The following is a 19,315-nucleotide window of genomic DNA, read 5'->3' as shown; positions in this document are numbered from 1 at the left end:
GTCCTCCTGACTCCAGGGCCAGTGCTCTATCCATTGCACTGCCTAGTTGCCCCCCTGTATTTTCAATATAAGGCTTCCTGCTCCCAACTTCCTCCCTCTCTGATCTAACCTCCACAAAGCTGCCAAAATGATCTTCCTGAAATACAGCTGGATTATTTAACTCACCTAATTAGGAAGTGCCAGAGGCTGCTTTTTACCTCTGGGATGAAATACGTTTCAGCTGGACATTTAAAGTTTTTAATAATTTGGAACTAATCTATATTTTTCAGATTTTTTTTCATAGTTCATATTTCAATATTTCATATACTTGTTCCCAGAACTCAAAATGCCAACTGTTACCTCTTTGTCTTTGCCCAAGTCTGCCCTCTCATGTCTGGAATGTATGCCCTCAAAGCCATCAACAGCCCTTAGCTTGCTTAAATGCCAATACTAACTCCAAAGGGAGACCTTTCATAAACTCCCTCCTCATTTCTCTGGGCCTTCTATTATCTTGTATTTTATTTATTTGTTTTAACACTGATACCATTCTAATATTTAAACATGACTCTGAATCATAAAATACCACACAGTCTTTGAAGAATTAAAATTGTGGATTATTATACAATAATGAAGAGAAACATGGTAGGAGTAAGGAGACTGCCACACACTAACAACAAAGAAATATACAGGAAGGGCAGTGGAAAGGATACAATCAGACAGAGCCATGGCCCTGAAATTAGATAACATTCAGTTCAAATCTCATCTCTGAAACTCCTTGTGTCACATTAGACAACTGACATAATCATCTTGAAACTCAGTTTCCCCATCAGTAAAATTAAGAAGTTGGACTATTAGACATCAAAAGTCTCTTCCAGACCTAGGTCTATGACTTCATGCTTCTATATGCCTGTAAAAATGATATTAGATAGAGTATTTATTATGTTCTTACTATATGTGCTAGCCTGTGTTAAATCCTGAGGATTCAAAGATAAGGAAATAAACCAGTCTCTATTCCTAAGGAGCCTACTTCCTAATATAGGGAAAAGAGAGCCTAAAAGGGAACTAAAATTGAGAAGTAGCTACCGGCATAGAATTTGGATAGTTCTAGAAGTGAAATGAGCATGTCTATCATGAAATAGTGATTCTGGGTAGGGACTCATGAATTGGGAGAGCAAACTTCAGGGTAGAAACATACTGAGTTGAATGTAGTGGAAAGATAGAGCATAGACATTTGAAGTAATAATGTGTGTAGGAAACAACTGAAGGTTAGCTCATATATTCCACCGATATCCTCAGGATATTGGGAGAAATTGGAGAAGTCTCTCAGAATATTGAGTAGATCTGATGGCAAATTTATGAAGGACATGGACGAATGTGGCATGGGTGGGTTGCAATCAGTATGGTTGGAAGGAATAATTTTGAAGAGATCCAAGTCCCAGTGAAATATTTTGTTTTTTTAGGATAAATGTTTAATTCCCTCAATAGACTGTGAGTTCTGTGAGCGCTGAAAAATACTTTTCATTTTGTCCTTTTACCCTCAGTATCTGGAACTTCATGGGTGCTTAAATTATGACTGGTGAATCGAAGAAGAGAGATTTAGAGGATAAGAGAGCTTTTAAATGGTGGGTTTGGGAACAAAACAAACACCTGAGGAGAGAAATCGGTGATAGTTCCTTTATTGTCTGAATGAGTCACTTCCATTCATTGCCCAGAACCCCTCCCCTTCCCCTGCACCTCCATCCCCAGCTTCTTAAACCTGTAAATAGGACATGAACAGGATCAGAGTGGGGTCACATCTAACAGTCTGAATGATGGAGCTGGCATTTACCCTGATGCTAATAGGGTTGACCAAAGTCCTCAATGAATAATTTATCTCAAGCCATTTGAAGATGGAAGGTTTCATCTTTTCTTAATGGGGCAAGGATTGTACTTATCCAAATGGAAAATGTTTGTTGTTTTTCCCCCTCATCCCCTGATGCCTTCTCATTGATGGGAGGGGGGAGAGAAAAAAGAAAAGGAAAGCCATCTCTTAGTCACATCTTAGAGCCATTAAATTTTAGTTTCCAGTGAACTGAGCCAGATAGGCAGTCTTATTGGTTATACAAAATAATATTAACAATGATAATGATAAATTAAAGATTTATTATCTATGTATATATTCATAATATTTATTCAATATATTTTACCATTATATTTATTAAATATAGTATATTATAGATCTACATATATAGGACTTAAATAATGATAATAGTGTTTCTATAGGGATTTAAGGATGGCAAATATACATCTATTATCCCATTTGAACCTTGTTTTAGTCCTGGGAGATACTATTGTTATATTCATTTTTCAGAAGAGGAAACTGAATCTCAGATATTCCTGATTCTAGTGTTCTTGTCCATTGTCCCACCAAGTTCATTAGAAATGTGTAAAAGAGCTTTCCTTAAACAATTTCATCTGATTTTCATATACATCCTGGTGTAACAGATGTTGATATTGATATGGGTGGTGGTGGCAGACCTTTATTTTCAGAGAACCAATGACATCATAATTAATGCTTACATGTGAACTGGATTTAAGTAAGATAGAGTTGTACAAAATCATCAGCCTAACTCATTATTCCAGCCATTGAACTCCAGTGGAAAGACAAAAGCAAAGAACACTGCTGTAGACAAGGTACAATGGATGATCCTGGTGTCTTCCTTGTCTGACTAACCTCTAAGTCCTCCATAGAACCTGCTTCAACTGCCTCATGGATATTAGAACAAATTGTTCTCATCTTCCCATTCATGTACTTTGGGTAAACACCCCCCCCAACTCACCAAAGAGGTTTAAGGCCAATTTGTTACGTTCAATCTGACTTAGCCCATCTACCAAGATGGGTAACCAGAGAATGGTTGCTGGCATGCTATAACTTCTTGGAGCCACAGATGAGAGTCGAGTGCGAGGTAGCCACCAAGGGTGGTTGAACAGCAATGAAAAAGGACATAACAAGCCCACCATAGGTGCCATTTCACCTAAAATACTTCATCATCTTATAGTTATTATAGTCCCATTTTACAATCAAGAAATTTTTGCTTTTATTTATTCATTTTTCAGTTTGTGTCTAACTTGTCATGATCTCACTTGGGGTTTTCTTAGCAGAGATATTGAGTGGTTTACCTTCTCCAACTCATGTTACAGATGAGGAAATTATGGTTAATGGAATTAAGTGACTTGTGCTGGGTCACACAGTTAGGGAGTATATGAGGTTAAATTTGAACACAGGAAGATAAGTCTTCCTAACTCCAGGCCCAACACTCTACCCTGCAGTACCTACTTGTCCAATTATTTAATTACCTTATATTTCATATCATGAATTGTTGAGTGCTGAGAATGCAAACAAAAATGAAAGCAAACAAAAAAGAATTTACATACTACTCGAGGAGCAGAAAATATTATATACAAAGTTGAGACAAAACGAAGGACAACCTTATGGGAGAAGTTGGGGAATGTAAGCCCCCCCCATAGAAGGTGGGCTCTGAAATGAGTCTTCAAAGAAGCCAGAAATGTGAGGAAGAAGAGTGAAGGAAGAAGAGCATTCTAGAAATAAAGGACAGCCAGTATAAAGACATGGATCGGGGTGGTTAGATGGCACAGTAGATATAGCACCAGTCCTGGAGTCAGGAGTACCTGAGTTCAAATCCGGCCTCAGATACTTAATAATTACCTAGTTGTGTGGCCTTGGGCAAGCCACTTAACCCCATTGCCTTGCAAAAAAACTAAAAAAAAAAGACGTGGATCAGGAAATGATGTGTTGTGACCAAGGGATAACATAGGTAAATATAGGTAGAATTTGCATAGATAGAATATAACAATAGTATCTCCCAGGATTAAAACAAGGTTCAAATGAGATAATAGATGTATATTTGCAAACCTTAAAGCCCTACACAAACACTATTATCATTATTTAAGTCCTATATATGTAGATCTATAATATACATATATTTATCATTATCATTGTTAACATTATTTTGTATAACCTATAAGACTGTCTGTCTGGCTCAGTTGACTGGAAACTAAAATTTACTGGCTTTGAGATATGACTAAGAGATGGCTTTCCTTTTTCTCTCCCCATCCCATCAGAACTTCAGAGAGAATGTGTAAGGTTTGAGATTTAAAAAATGGGATGGGAACAGGATGTGAAAAACTTTTAATGCCAAAGGGAGAAATTTTTATCCCAGATTTAATAGGTAACCACTAAATTTTATTGAAAAGAAGACATGATATGGTTAGATATATAATTTAGGAATGTTATTTTGGCCACTAAGTGAATGGACTTAGGAGGGACTTGAGTGAGGTAGAATGTCTGAAGGTTATTACAATAGTGCAAGGGATGAGATATTGAGCTGGATGGGGGAGTTGCATGACTGAAAGAAATAGTCCATATCCAGGAAATTTTATGAAAGTATGGATGACCAGATTTGTCAATGATTTCCATAGGCAGAATGAGGAAGAAAAAATTTGAAGAGAACCTTAAGGTTGCAAACCTGGAATTCTAAAATGATGTTAGTGCCCAAAATAGCAGTATCAAAGTTGGGAAGAGGGAAGGATTTGGAGCAGAAAATGAGTTCTATTTTGGATGAGATGAATCATAACATAGATGCCTATGGGACATCTATTTTGAATTTTCCACTAATTGTTGATGCAGAAATGGAATTCAGAAGATAAACTAAGGTTGGTTGAATAGATATGGGAATCTTGGTCAAAGATAATAATAGAATCCATTGGGTTGAGATTATGGAGAAAGAGTCTATAGAGATGAAAAAAGAGTCAAGTACAAAACCTTTGAGGAAATTTGGAATGAATGAACAGGACAAACAGTAAAGGAGATAAAGGAAAAGTCAAAGAATGTCATCGTAAAAACCCAGAAAGAAGAGTGTATTCTGAAGGAAGAAGAAATCATGAGTACCCAATACTACAGAGAGTTTCAAGAAGGACGACAATACTGAAGAAACCATGTGATTTTGCCATGAAGAGATCATCAGAACCTTTGGCAAGAGCAGTTTAACATGAAAATTGACATCAGTAACTTAGATATAGAAGATAAGTGAACTGAGAAGATAGTTTACTGAGACGGTAAGTGATTTGGCAGTCATATACCTATTCTGGATCAAAGACAGGATTGAACCCAGATTTTCCTGACTCTAGGTCCAGAACTCTTTCCATTACATGAAGCCAACTCTTCTTCCTATCCTGAAAAACCTATCAGGTAGGATTTTTTAAAAAAATTGGCTTATTTTTCAACACTAGGAAATTCTGCTGTCCATGGTATTGTTTTTCTCCTATTGTTTTTCACATGATGTTTAGCCCCATGAATTATAGCAAAGAGTAGAACTGAATCTGCTAACACAAATTTATTTTTTACAATAGCACAAAGGCATCATTGAAACACCATTTCTTTACAATTTAAACTGCTCATTTCGTAGATGAGAAAATCAAAGTTTGATGAGCTTAAATGACTTATTCATGATCACACAGGAAGGAAAAGGAAACTACAAAATTTGAACTTGGGTTCTTTGATTTTAATTCTATGATTCTGTGAGAAGACAATCACCCACTGATTGAATATAAAGAAAGGAGTCTGTGATTCCCTAAATCCTCACATAAACTTTAATTACTTTAATTGCAGTAACCCACCTGATGAAGTTTTGACATGTTTATGCACTGTTCCCTTTGCGAGTTGTAGATTTTCCTTTCAGTGGGTCAAAAATGGAATGACTTAACTTGATGAGCAACCAGGTTTGCCATACCTCTAGAGATTTTAAATGGCTGGGCCCTGGATGAGTTTGAGTTCAAAATTGGAAGACAGATCTGGAGGACTCTTCCATGCCTCTTCCAGAGGACAAGAGGAGTGAGGAGAAGGAGATATTCCTCCAAATAGTCATAAAACTGGAGGTGCTGCTCTTGTAGAAAACACTATAGCCAGTCCAGAGCAGAGATGCACACTTCAGACACATTAGAATACAAAGAAATACTTGAGAGAAAGGACACTGCTTCATGAAGCATCCCCTCTGTAAACTGAGTTAGGATGTAGCAAGTATCAGATCCTGAAGACTGAACATGAGGATGCTAGAAAAAGAGAAAGAACTGTGGGGTCCTACAGTCCCAGGAGATTCAAGTTGCCTTTTTCTATATATGTATTCTACATGTGTGCCGCCTCACTACCGTTGTACTCTAAGTACTCTATCTTCCCTGGCAACTGTGTGTGTATATATATATATATATATATATATATATATATATATATATATATATATATATATATGTATATATATGTGTATATATGTGTGTGTGGGAGCATGTTTGCTAGGTTTATAGAAAGAATATTTTGTAGTAATTGCTCTTATTATCCTGTTTGTTAATGCTTTTAACAGAGCTAAGTCTATCTCCTGTCATGATTCTAAATGGACAAGAACATTAGTGGAGGCTTAAGAGTTTTGTTTTTGGAAGTGAAGTCCTCCAGAGGTACTCCCTCAAGTTGGAGATAGCAATCAAGCCATGGGAACCAAATCTATGAATGTGAGTGCCAATTGGGACAGCATTCCAGAACGATCAGACTAAGGTAACATTAGTCCTTCCCCATGCCACATTAATGTTTATTCATATGGTGGTTATAGGATCCCATACAACTATGTATTTTTCACATGTTTTCTAGAAAAAGGCAAGTTTTCCAGGTGTAGGAATTGTTTCATTTTTGTGTCTGTTTATCCATAGAGTATGTTTGCTTAGTAATTGTTTTTAGATTTAACTTGGTGACTTGAAAATCTCACCAATACCACAATTTTGCTTAAAGCTGAATATATTAAGGCACCTATTATTTTCCTGGGACAGATGGACACACACACACACGCACACACACACACACACACACACACACACACACACACAAGCATATATGTATTATTTGTTAAAGAATTGATTTACTAAGACATAATTGCTTTTCAATAAAGGGGTTGATTTTTTAATTTGGATTAAAAAATGGATTTCTTCAAATAAGGCACTGAAGTAGGATTCTAGTGTCATTTTTATAGAAAATTTATTTTATTTTTCTTATTAAATGCAAAAGTAATTTTTTTTTATATTCATCCATTTACAAAGTTATGAGTTTCACATTTTTCTACCACCCTCCCTTCCCTTTTCCCTCCCCATGGTGGTGAACAGTCTGGTAAAAGTTATATATGTACAATTGTGTTTAACATATTTCCATATTAGTCATGTTATGAAAGAGATATTAGAACAAAGGGGGGGAATCATGCTAAAGGAAGGAAAAACACAAAAGAAGTTTTAAAAAAATGAACATAGTATGCTTTGCTCTGCACCCATACCCACTGCCTGCTCTCCTCCCTCTGGATGTGGATGACATTATCCATAGCAAATCTCTCAGCAGTATCCTTAAGTCATGAACTGCTAAGAGAAACTGCATCCATCATAACTGATCATCTCACAAGATTGTTGGAAATGTGTACAATGTTCTCTGCTCCTTTCATTCAGCATCAGTTCATGCAACTCTTTCCATGTTTCTTTAAAAATCCAACTGTTCATGATGTCTTACAGGATAATATTCCATAACATTCATGAACAATAATTTGTTCAGTCATTCCCTAATTGATGAGCATCCCCTCAGTTTCCAATTCTTTGTCATCCCATGTGATTCTTGACATAAATTGTATGAGCCTGGATTAGTTCACTTCTCTCTAGACCTTAACTTCATCATTTGGAAAATAAGCTGTGAATTGATCCGTGTCTGAAAATTTATGTGGATCTATGAAAAGGAGGATCTATGAAAGAGACTAGAGAACAGATCTATTATTTCCCTAATCAAAGGAGTGTCTATATAAAGGACTTTTCTCTACCCATATAGGCTCCCACCTTTGAAAATCACAGTCTTAATGAATACCTAGAACAATAAGTTACAGCTTGCAACAGGTCTCAAAGTCAAATATACAAACCTAGGTCTTCCTGACTCCAAGATCAGACATTTATCCATCATGCCATATTCCTTAAGCAAAAAAAGGAAGGGGGGGAGAATTGAGTTCTTTCCCTTTGACCTCCCTTTTGATCTCCCCAGAGATCCCACTCCTGAGCACATTCCTCAACATTCATTCAAGCCAGTCAAAACAGTTATTAAGTTTCTCCTGTATCCCAGACATGATGCTAAGTACCAGGGAATGCAAAAGATCTCAAAGAAGATCAAAAATATACCCCCAAAACATTTATAGTAACATATTTCATAGTAGCAAATCAAGGGAATAGTCATGACCCATTAATTTAACAAAGGCCAAGCAAATTGTGATTCATAGTTGTAATGAAATTTTATTGTACCACCTAAGAAGGAACAATGGGTTTGACAAATTCAGAGAAGCAGGGGAAGGTTTAGAGGAACTGATCCAGAGCAATATTTATAAGCAATAATCAAATTAGTTAAGATAGTGACTAAGATTGGCCTTGGAGAACAGTTAGGGTTGGGGAAGCAAAATATTGATATAGATACCTGTGCTATCAGACATATGTTGGTTGATTATGCTAATAATTAACATTTATTTAGCATGATAAATTTTGCAAAGTCCTCATGATAGAGTGTTCTAGCCCCTATACCATCTTGCTGTTGAATTGTTACTTTCTCTTTCTCTTTTATAAGACTCATTGTGTAAGGGAGGGGAATGGAGTATATTCAGAAATAGCATTTTGAAAAAGTAAAAGGCATTATTAAAAGTTGAAAAATTTTTTAGAGATAAAATGAAGGGATTTGTCTACATGATTTCAAAAACACTTTCCTGCTCTAATTTTTTTTTTCTTCTGATAAAAGCCATGGCAGTCTTTTATCAATCACCGGCTTAAAGTTCTTTCGCCTTTATAATTTTGAGATGAATCCTATGAGCCTGTAACTTTCTTCATATTCTTGAAATCACACCCAATAGGTGGTAGCTTCCTTATCTGTATCCCCCTACATAGTTTTTCTTCATAACTTAAATTTTAAACTATGACAGAAGAGAATTCAGCAAGTTTCCTTTCAAGATTGGTTTTCTTTATTTCACGCTGGCTGGAAGTAAGGTAGTCAATCACAAGTCTTGTCTCACTGATTGGCATGAAAACCTGGAACTGATCCATTTCTAACCTAATTCTTGATGGGCATCCCAGTTGCCCCCTACTCTTGGGAGATCATCAGCATTTTGATGCCAGACTTAGTGAGGAAGCAATTGACCTTAGCCCTTACTAAAGTTGTGAACTCCTGAAGTCAATCATTTCACCAGCTGTGCATCAACCTGCCTGGGGGAGGAGTTTTTCATTTGAGACACACATTAGTTTCCTTACAACAGATTCTCCATGTCTGCCACAGTCTTCCTTGTAGAATATTTTAAATAAGTCAGTTATCAAGACCATTAGTCCAACTCCCTAGTTCATCCCTAATTACATCTTTCCTGGACTATTACAACAATCTCCTAATTGGTCTCTCAGCTTCTAGTTTGTTTCCTTCCCTACCCATTCTCCTCACAGCTACAATTTGATATTCCTAAAGCATAGATCTGACCATGATACTATCCTGTTTTTGTATATCTTGAAATCCCTTGCTTTCCTCAAGATTAGGCTCATTGATTCATTCATTGACCAGGTACTTAGTAAACACCTACTATGGGTCAACTGTGTCAGTGGAAAGACAAGACAAAAATGAAAAAGCCCTAGCCCTTGTAGAAGTGTATATTATAGTATGGAGAAACAATGTAAGCAGATAAACACAAAAAGTATGGTAAGTAAAGAATTTTGTAGAGCAAAGGGCAATGCTAGCTAGTTTGAGGCTCTTAATCATTTTATAGCTGATGGAAATTAGAGCTTCAAAAAGGTGGGAATGAGAAGGAATGGGAATGCGTGGACAGCCTTGTGAAAGCAGAGAAAATAAAAATAAAAGAGAATGTGAAGTGAGAATAAACTGAATGAAATGAATGAATGAATAAACCTAAAAAGACATTTATTAAGCTCTTACATTGACCACAAAGAATTTCTCTCTTCCTTCAAGATATAGCTAAAGCATTTCCATCCTAATGAAGTCTCCTGTCCACCTGATACTGCCATTTCATGAAAGCTATTTTGCATGTTGTATCTGCATTAATATTTCTTTCTATTTCTTCTGGATGTTCATATTTATGCATGCATGTAAGTATATGTATGGACTCATATGATACAAATTGATTGTACATGTGGTGAGTTCAGGATACTCAATCCCTATTTCTTTTACCCCCCCCATTAAAATGTAAGATCTTCATGAGAGTGAGACAAGAAATTGTTTCTTCCTTGGTATATGAATCACCAATACAATTAGTACAGTGATTGAAACATTGTAGAAGGTTAATAAATATTTACAGATAATTTAATTCCATCAATTCACATTTATTAAACATCTGCTATATGGCAGAGTGGAGAAGCTAGATGGCTCAGTGGATAGAGCTCTGGGTCTAAAGTTAAGAAAGAACTGAGTTCAAATCTGGTCTGAGACCCTTACTAATTGTGTGACCCTGGGCAAGTCACTTAATCTCTGTTTGCTGTAATCCAAGAAGAAAATGGTAAATCACTCCAGTGTTTTTGCCAAGACAAAGAAACCCAAATGGGGCCATAAAGAATTGGACATAACTGAAATGAATTAAATTGAAATAACTTATTTTCCTCAGATGGTAGAAATGCATAACAAGAAGCAAGATCATTTATATTTGGTTCAAGTCAGTAAAGGTAGTAAATGTCTGAAATGAGATTCAAACTCAGGTGCTAAGATTCTAACTTGAGTGGTTTTTCCACTAAACCACATTAAAGGATGCAGTCTCATAGGGATGTTGATTTCTCGAGGCTACCTTCCCCTAATCCTAAATATTGTGTAATGTGATTATCTATGCCTGGCACTGGTGACTCTGGCAAGAAAGGAATACAGCTAGGTTCAGAAAAGTCATTAGATTACCAGCTCTGGAGTCAAAAAGGCTCATCTTCCCAAGTTTAAATCTGGCCTCAAACACTTACTAGCTGTGTGACCCTTGGCAAGGCACTTGACACTCTGCCTCAGTTTCCTCTTCTGTCAAATGAGCTTGAGAAAAAAATGTCAAACCCCTCCAATACCTTTGCCATGAAAACCTCAGATGGTGTCATGAAGAGTTAGACACAATTTAAAAACAAATGAATAACTGAACTTTTGTTATTATGAATCCTCTTCCCTGCCCATCCTTCACTCTCTCCCTTTTCTGTCTCTGAATCACATGCAGAAATAGCATACATAGATACAGTAATTTTCATAACTGATAACTGTATGCAGAACAATTCCCCCTGCCACAGACTAGTCTCTGATATATATATATATATATATATATATATATACATATACATATACATATATATATATGAATATCTGCCTTCTTTCAAGATTTAGTTTGAAAATCACTAATTGATCAATTGTTTGACAAAAAAACCAGGTATTATCTATACATGGCTTACTAACTAGACTATTAAACTCCTAAAGGAGAGGACCTATGCTACAAAACTATTTTCTTATACATAGCTCTGAATACAAAACTCTTAACCTTGACCTTGGCATGGTTTCACCTGCTTCCTTTTCCCTCTGGAAAAGAAAGGTTTTGTAGGAGTCTCTTCAGATTTCTCTCTAGGATCACCCTGTAATCTTTTTAAAAGTTCATAGTCCTTCATTAATTGAGGTCACTTGGTGCATCTTTGTTCCCAAAGATAGACTATTTCTTTCCCCTTCATAGATATGCTGCCCAGAATCTCTTAGGTACCATGTGGGCTTTATTAGGAAATTTGGGGACTCATCAAAAATTGTGAAATGCCATAGCATGTGCCAGCCCTTGCTTCTTCAAATGTTTTCCTCACCCACTTGTGATTCCTTTAAGAGGGAGGAAATTTTTCATTCCACAGTGGGGGACTCATCCTTAAAAGGCATATTCCCCCTGAGTCAAGGAAATGCTATTACTTCCTTTGATCTAGGATGCGAGTTACAAGAAAAATTAAATTTGTTTAGCACTATGTAAAGTTAGCTATAACAATGGTCATCACCATCATGCCATTGGGATAACACACAATGAAATCATTCTGAAATTGATGGAGAGTAAAATAATGGAATCAAGGCATCACATGATTTCCATTACACTGATCCCAACTCAGAGTCATCTTGAATCGGAAGACATGAGTTCAAATTCTACTTCATGCCATGTGACCTTGGGTGAGTCACTCACTATGCCTTTCAGGGACCTTCTAGGTTCCATCTAGGTCAACATCTAGGATCTTTTTTTGTTTTTCTTGTATTTTATTCATTTGGTTGAGTACATTTTTCTCCCTCCCTCCTTTCCCTCCCTCTATTCCCCTGACAGAAAGCTAAACATAGATCCATATCAATCATGTTGTAAGAGAAGAATGAGATCCAAACAGAAGAAAGAAAATATTGTGCATCTATGATCAAAGTTCATAATCCAATTCTCATTTCAGAGAAGAGAAACTTGTAATCTGGAGAAGGTAATGACCTTGGTCTAAAGACACAAAATCAGTAGGTGGTCAATACAATAGGGTGCAAACTCAGAGCTTTTAACCAGTACTCTGTCCACTACACCAAACTGGCATAGAAGGCAGACGAAGGTAGAGAAAGGCAAGAAAAGAAGGGTCTGAATATCTCATTCCCAGGCTCAAGAAGCCTTATTGGCTCCCACTTGTCTCTTATTTCTAGAATTTATAGCCCTGCACAGTGGGTCTCCAATTCATTTCTCAGCACACTCTCTATAATTCAGCCAAAATAGCCTGTTGACATATTTAGCCTGTTACATATTTAGAACTTTCTATCCATTATTACTCTACTTTGTCACAATGGTCTCCCCTGGAATGCACTCCATCTCTACCTCTTAAATACTTGAACTCCCTTCAAATCTGTGGTCAAGAAATTCCTTCTATGTAAAATCTCTCCTGAAATGAACTCTCTATTCAGTTAATGCCTTCTTCCCATATAGGTTTGTACTTAATTTTTATATTTACTAATACATATACATATTCATATAATGTACCTATATGTACATAAGTAAATATAAAAATAATTTTGCACTTACATATGTATGTATTTTCCCATATTTGTAGCTTTCCTTATATGTATCTTCCCATATAAGTTTATACTTAATTTTTATATTTGCTTATGTCCATATTATTCACACTCACAGGAGAATGTAAGCTCACAGAGGGTAACAATGGTTTCAGTTTTGTATTTTTACCACAGTAACTGTAACAATAATTGTATTTTTTGTTTAATGGTAATTTACTCTTCGTGACTCTATTTGGGTTTTCTTGGTAAAGACACTTAAGTGGTTTGCCATTTCCTTCACCACCTCATTTCCCTCATAAGGAAATTGAGGCAAACAAGGTTCAGTGACTTGCCCAGGACCACGTAGCTATTAAATGTCTGATTTGAACTCATAAATGATTTCTGGCTCCAAGCCCAGTTTTACATTCACAATGAGTCTCCAATTCATTTCTCAGCACATTCTACAATTCCGCCAAAACAGCCTGCTGACTATTACATTTTCAGAACTTTCTGTCCACTACTACTCTACCTTGTCACAATGGACTTCCCTGGCTGGATGACCCAGAAATTTAAGAAAATTTTGTTGAGGGAATGCTAGCTTCTTCTGAGTAGGGATTTTTCATACATTTGTTTTGCTATCCCCAGAATGAGGAAATCATAGTGGGTGATTAATAAATATTTGGTGAGGCAATATAAGATTCCTATAAATAGAAATCACTAGATTCTTTGCATTTTAACCCCAGAATCTATCAGTGTCTGGCACATAGTAGATGCTTGTGGATTAATTGGTTGGTTGAGTGGGTGGGTGAATGAGAACTTGGGAACTCAAAGGCAGATACTGCAGACATTATTGGCTTGCTGAGGACCAACCCTGTTTAGCAGAATGATGGGCATCATGCCTGTTCTGGGAAAGATCTAAGCTTGATGGGCACCCATATTTCTGGAGGTTTGACAGCTGCACAATGGTGCTGATAAATATGGGGGAGGGAGAAACCTGGTGTTTATTTTGAATTCCTTCCAATTAGCCCCTCTCTGAGATGCAGAGGGCAATGCAATTGGAGCTGGATGACTCCCCAGAAAGCTGGCAAAGAGCTGGCACCAGCTGTTTTTATGGGTCCTTTCCACAGCAAGTGCTGGGGAACAAGTGATTGGAAGAAGTTCTCTCTTAGAGTCCTCAGGCACACCACCCTCTTCCAGTTTGCCTCAACTGCCTTTGTTGGCAGGAGAGGTGCCATGCATGTGGGCTGTGTGGGCAAGCAGATGGGGTGGTGGATGGGGAGCTGTTGGGGCTTACAGCCGCCGTTGTCGGGATTCTAAATAATGATGTATCATGTTTGTTAAAATGCAGGCTTGAACATGTTTTGTTTAATTAGCAGTTTTGGAAGTCAGAAGGAGATGATTTGTTGTTGTTACTTTTTGCTTTTAAAGATCACCTGCCAGGCGCTTCCGAGGAGTGTGACAAGTGAGCCGGTGTAACCACACTTACTTGCCAGCCAGTCAGCAGCACGCATATGGCATACCGGGCCAGACATCATGGGGGGGGATAGAGAGGGAAGAATAAGGATGTACCCTTGTTGTCAGCGCCAGGCCACGATGGCAATTTGAGACAATGACAAAGACAGGGGGCCAGAAAAAGAGCCGGTGAATCACCAAGACTAGGAGGCAGGAGGGGTGAGACGTCAGCAACAAAGGACACAGCAAATGACCAGAGAACCCGATAATGGTAGAATCAAGGGCAGTTGAGGGAGAAAGAGGGGTTGCAAAATGTTGGCAGTCTGGCTAGTGTTCTGGTTCCCTCACATCCTATTCTGCTGCCTCAATGGGCATGGAAGTGGTTGTACATTCCAAAAAGAGGCAACTGGGTGGCGATTGGATGCTGAGTTCAAATCCAACCTCAGAAAACATGTGTGGAGAGGAGAGTGACCAGCTATGAAACCCTGGGCAAGTCATCTGAATCTGTCTGCCTCAGTTTCCTTATCTGTAAAAGGTGGATAATGGCAGCCTTTGCTCCCCAAAGTTGTTGTAAGGATCAAGTTTATTTTTATAAAATGTTTATAAATTATAAAGTATTTAATAAATACTGACTCTTCTATTCTAGGGGAGCAAGACAGTACAGTGAATAGAGCACTGGACTTGGAATCAGGAAGGTAACTTGCTGAGTTCAATTCTGTCCTCAGACACTTACTAGCTGCATGATCTGGGGAAAGTCATTTAATCCTGTTTGCCTCAGTTTCTTCATCTTTAAAATGATCTGGAGAAGAAAATGGCCAACCACTCAGTATCTCTACCAGGAAAATCCTAAATGGAGTCACAAAGAGTCAGACACAGTTGACCAAATTGAACAAATTTCGATTATGTTATATAATGACAAGCTCTGGCAAGTCCCACTGGATTGTGAAGGCTTTGGGTCTAAACCCAGCAATGGATTAAATAGGCTTTTTGTATGAGGATTAGTCAAGCTAAGTTTAAAAAGGATCATGAGCATATGGGTTGCAGGATATGATTTCTTTGGACTGCAGCTACTTTCACAGATGATCTATTAAGTCATAGAAAGGTCAAAAACTATGTTAGTGAATGGAATAAACACCATGATGTGATTATAAATACTTGAGATATTGAAGTATCCCAAAGGAGACTAGACTATCAGCAATTCTGTCCATGAGCCTGAAATTTTCTTCTTTTTCAAGTGTCTAAATGAGGTTTTCCTTTATTACCCCAGTGCTAGTTCCCCCCAAAGGAACAGGGTTACCTATCCTATGTTTAATATACTTAAATGTGCATATATTGTGCTATTCCCTTGCTAGAGAATTGTGGTTATTGTCACATTTGTCTTTGTATGACTTGGGCCAAGGACAGTTCCTGGCTCATTACAAATATTTAATGTTGTTTATCCTTCATTCTCAAAGGAGACCATGACATCAGAGAAGTGATGCAATGACATGCACGTGAATTAGATTTGAATGGGGGGTGGGGCGTGGGCATCTGCTAAGTCACCAGCTTCAGATGTGAAACAGGATGCCTGGAGTTCACCCTGGATGTGAAGCAATCAGGGTTAAGTGACTTGTCCAAGGTCACACAGCTAGTAAGTGTCAAGTGTCTGAGGGCAGATTTGAACTTAAGTCCCCCTAACCCCAGGGTTGGTGTTGTATCCACTGTATCACCTAACTGCTTATCAAATGTTAAATGTTTGATTACGTGAACGAAACTAGGCAAGGAAGGGTCATAGAAACACAGTGGGAGGGGCAGCTAGGTGGCACAGTGGATAGAGCCCTGGCCCTGGAGTCAGGAGGATCTGAGATCAAATCCAATCTCAGAAACCTAATAGTTGCGTAGCTGATCTTGGGCAAGTCACTTAAACCCCATTGTCTTAAATAAATAAATAAATAAATTTTTAAAAAAGAAACAGTGGGAGATAGTGAAAAAAGCCCTACCTGGAAGATTTACTGCTTGGGCAGATCCTCTTTCATGTCTACAGAAGTGAGCGGTAGGAGAATCTCATGACTATAATGGTATTAATGACTTCTTGAAAATTGGATGTGAGGGACAGCTAGGTGGCACAGTGGATAGAGCATTGGTCCATTATATTAAATTAAAACATTTTTACACAAACAAAACCAATGTAACCAAGATTAAAATGAATGAAGTAAGTGAGAAGACAATTTTTACAACTAGTGTTTCTGACAAAGGTCTAATTTCTAAATATAGAACAGATTTATAAAAAAAGAAGTTATCCTCCAGTTAATAAATGGTCAAAAGTAATTCTCAGATGAAAAAAATCAAAGCTATTTCTAATCACATGAAAAATTTCTCTAAATCATTAAATTAAAACACCTTTGAGGTACCACCTCGCACTTATCAGACTGGCCCATATGACTAAAAAAAGGAAAAAAGACCAATGTCCGAGGGGATGTGGGGAAACTGGGAGACTAATGCATTGTTGGTAGAGCTGTGAGCTGATTCAATTGAAGGGTAATTTGGAATTATGCCCAAATGACAATAAAACTGTGCATAATCTTTAATCCAGCAATATCATCACCAGGTCTGTATCCTGAAGAGATCACCAAAAAAAAAAGCATAAAAATATCACATGTTCAAAAATATTCATAGCAGCTTTTTTTTTGGAATGGCAAAAAATAGGAAATTGAGGGATTTCCCATCTATTAGGGAATGGCTGAACAAACTGTGGCATATGAATGTAATGGGGAATTATTTTTCTATAAGAAATCATGAGGGATGGGACTTCAGAAAAACCTGGAAAGACTTGCATGAATTGAAGCTCAGTGAAATGAACAGAACCAGAAGAACAATTTACATACTAACAACATGGAGTGATGCGCAACCATGATGGACTTGCTCATTTCAGCAGTACAATAATCAAAGATAATTCTAAAAGACTCGTGATAGAAAATATCATCCTTAGAAGGAAGTGGTGGAATTTAAATGAAGATGTGGATGAAGGTATTAAATGAAGAAATAAAATTTTCTTATATATTATGTCATTTTTCTTTCTATTTTTTCTTTCATTTGGATTTGTTTCTTCTTTCACAACATGTCAATGTGGATCTTTATTTAGCATGCTATATGTGTAGAGCCTATATTAGATTGTTTTCTGTGGGGGGGGGACTATTGTTGCATGTAGCTGGAAAAAATATTTAATTTTTTTTTAAAAAAAGAAGTGAAATGTGGTTGTCCTAAATATCCACTGTCAAAAGATAGATCCAAAGAAAAAAACTTTAAGTAGCAAATGATAGAGAAACACAAAACAAATTGGTGGAGGGGGAAGGATTGAGATACCACAAGGGCAGAGATAATCTAAACTGATCTCCCCTCACCCTCCTCATCATCCCCATCTCCTTGACTGCCAGAGCAGAAGTTTAAGACTTCTGGGCAGGAACCTTTGGGTTTTCTCCAGATGGCATTTAAATCAATTACTTAATCAACAAATATTCTTTCTTTGCCAGGTACTGGCTAGGCATTAGGCTAGGCAAAAGCAAGACAGTTCCTATCCTCAAGGACCTTCCATTCTATTGAAGGGATGTAATTTGTCTAAGATATGTTGATGTTTTTGTTTCTAGCTATTGCAGAATTTTAAAATTGAAGAGGAAGAAGATGGTCGATAAAAGCACAGGGCTTCAAGTCAGGATGTTCAAAATGCTCAAATCCTGCCTCAGACACTAGCTGTGTGAACCTGGTTAGGTCGCTTAATTTCTTGAAGCCTCAGTTTCTTCATTTGTACTATGAAGAAGCAGATCTTAAGGGACTCTGTGGTCCCATCCGGCTCAAAACTGATGAGCATCTGATTTCATACCTTCAGGAATTAGGAATCAATAGGACTTCATTCCAGTTATCTCTGCCACTTTCCACATTGTGATTTGAAATGCTACCTTTCCTCTTGGACTTAGTATACTTATTGGCAAAATGAAATTGTTGGATTAGATAATTTCCAAAGTTCAAATCCTATTAGCAAATAAAGGACATACATTCCAGCTGTTGGGAATAAACCTGAAATTATGGGTAACAGAACAACTTTGTCTTGTGATTTTTTTTCTTCTTGTTTCCTTCCCTGGGCCCCAGCCTTGTCACCTTGGATGGTGAATTAGAGCCCACAGATTTGATGATTGGAAATTGATCTTTAGGTTTTATGGGATAAGAAGATACCAAATAAAATCAGGGAAAAGAAGGGTGATGATAATAAATTACTCACTTCTGGAAATAGAAACTGGCCCAGAAACCTTCTCAATACTTCCTATAGCTCATTCTTCACAGACACCCATGACTTCTGTTGTTCACAATCTCTATCTATCCTGAAGCAGGTGCTTCAGGTTCTAGCCAGTTTCTAATCTATCCATCAATCCTTTGAAAGCAGCCCCCAGAATGGCTAAGCCAGCCAAACATTTAAAAGCATGCCTTATTTTCTTTTAATGGCACCACTATCTCCCTAAAATTCTGACTTTTCAAAGTCCTCATTCCGGGCTGTAAAAAAAGCACTGTGCTTTGTTGAAAGGGTGCTGGCTTCAGAGTAGAGAACAAGAAAGAGGGAGGGAAGGAAGGAAGCAAGGAAGGAAGGGAGGGAGGGAGGGAGGAAGGAAGGAAGGAAGGAAGGAAGGAAGGAAGGAAGGAAGGAAGGAAGGAAGGAAGGAAGGAGGGGAGGAGGGGAGGGAGGGAGGAAGAAAGGAAAAAATAAATGAATGAATATCACCATTAGCTCTATTTCCAAAGATGATTAAGGGAAAAAAAGGGAAAGAA

The 19,315-nt window shown here is 37.5% G+C and overlaps 1 long non-coding RNA gene across 4 annotated transcripts in view; it reads right to left on the bottom strand.

The window, feature by feature from the left end:
• LOC141495053 (uncharacterized) overlaps positions 1-19,315 on the bottom strand; it is a 255,356-nt gene that overhangs the window by 54,372 nt on the left and 181,669 nt on the right. The window lies entirely within an intron of this gene.

The sequence above is a fragment of the Macrotis lagotis genome, chromosome 1 (assembly GCF_037893015.1).
Source record: "Macrotis lagotis isolate mMagLag1 chromosome 1, bilby.v1.9.chrom.fasta, whole genome shotgun sequence".
Lineage (NCBI taxonomy): Eukaryota > Metazoa > Chordata > Mammalia > Peramelemorphia > Peramelidae > Macrotis > Macrotis lagotis.
The sequence above is the reverse complement of the archived record's forward strand: the minus strand, read 5'-3'. Positions and strand labels throughout refer to the sequence as shown.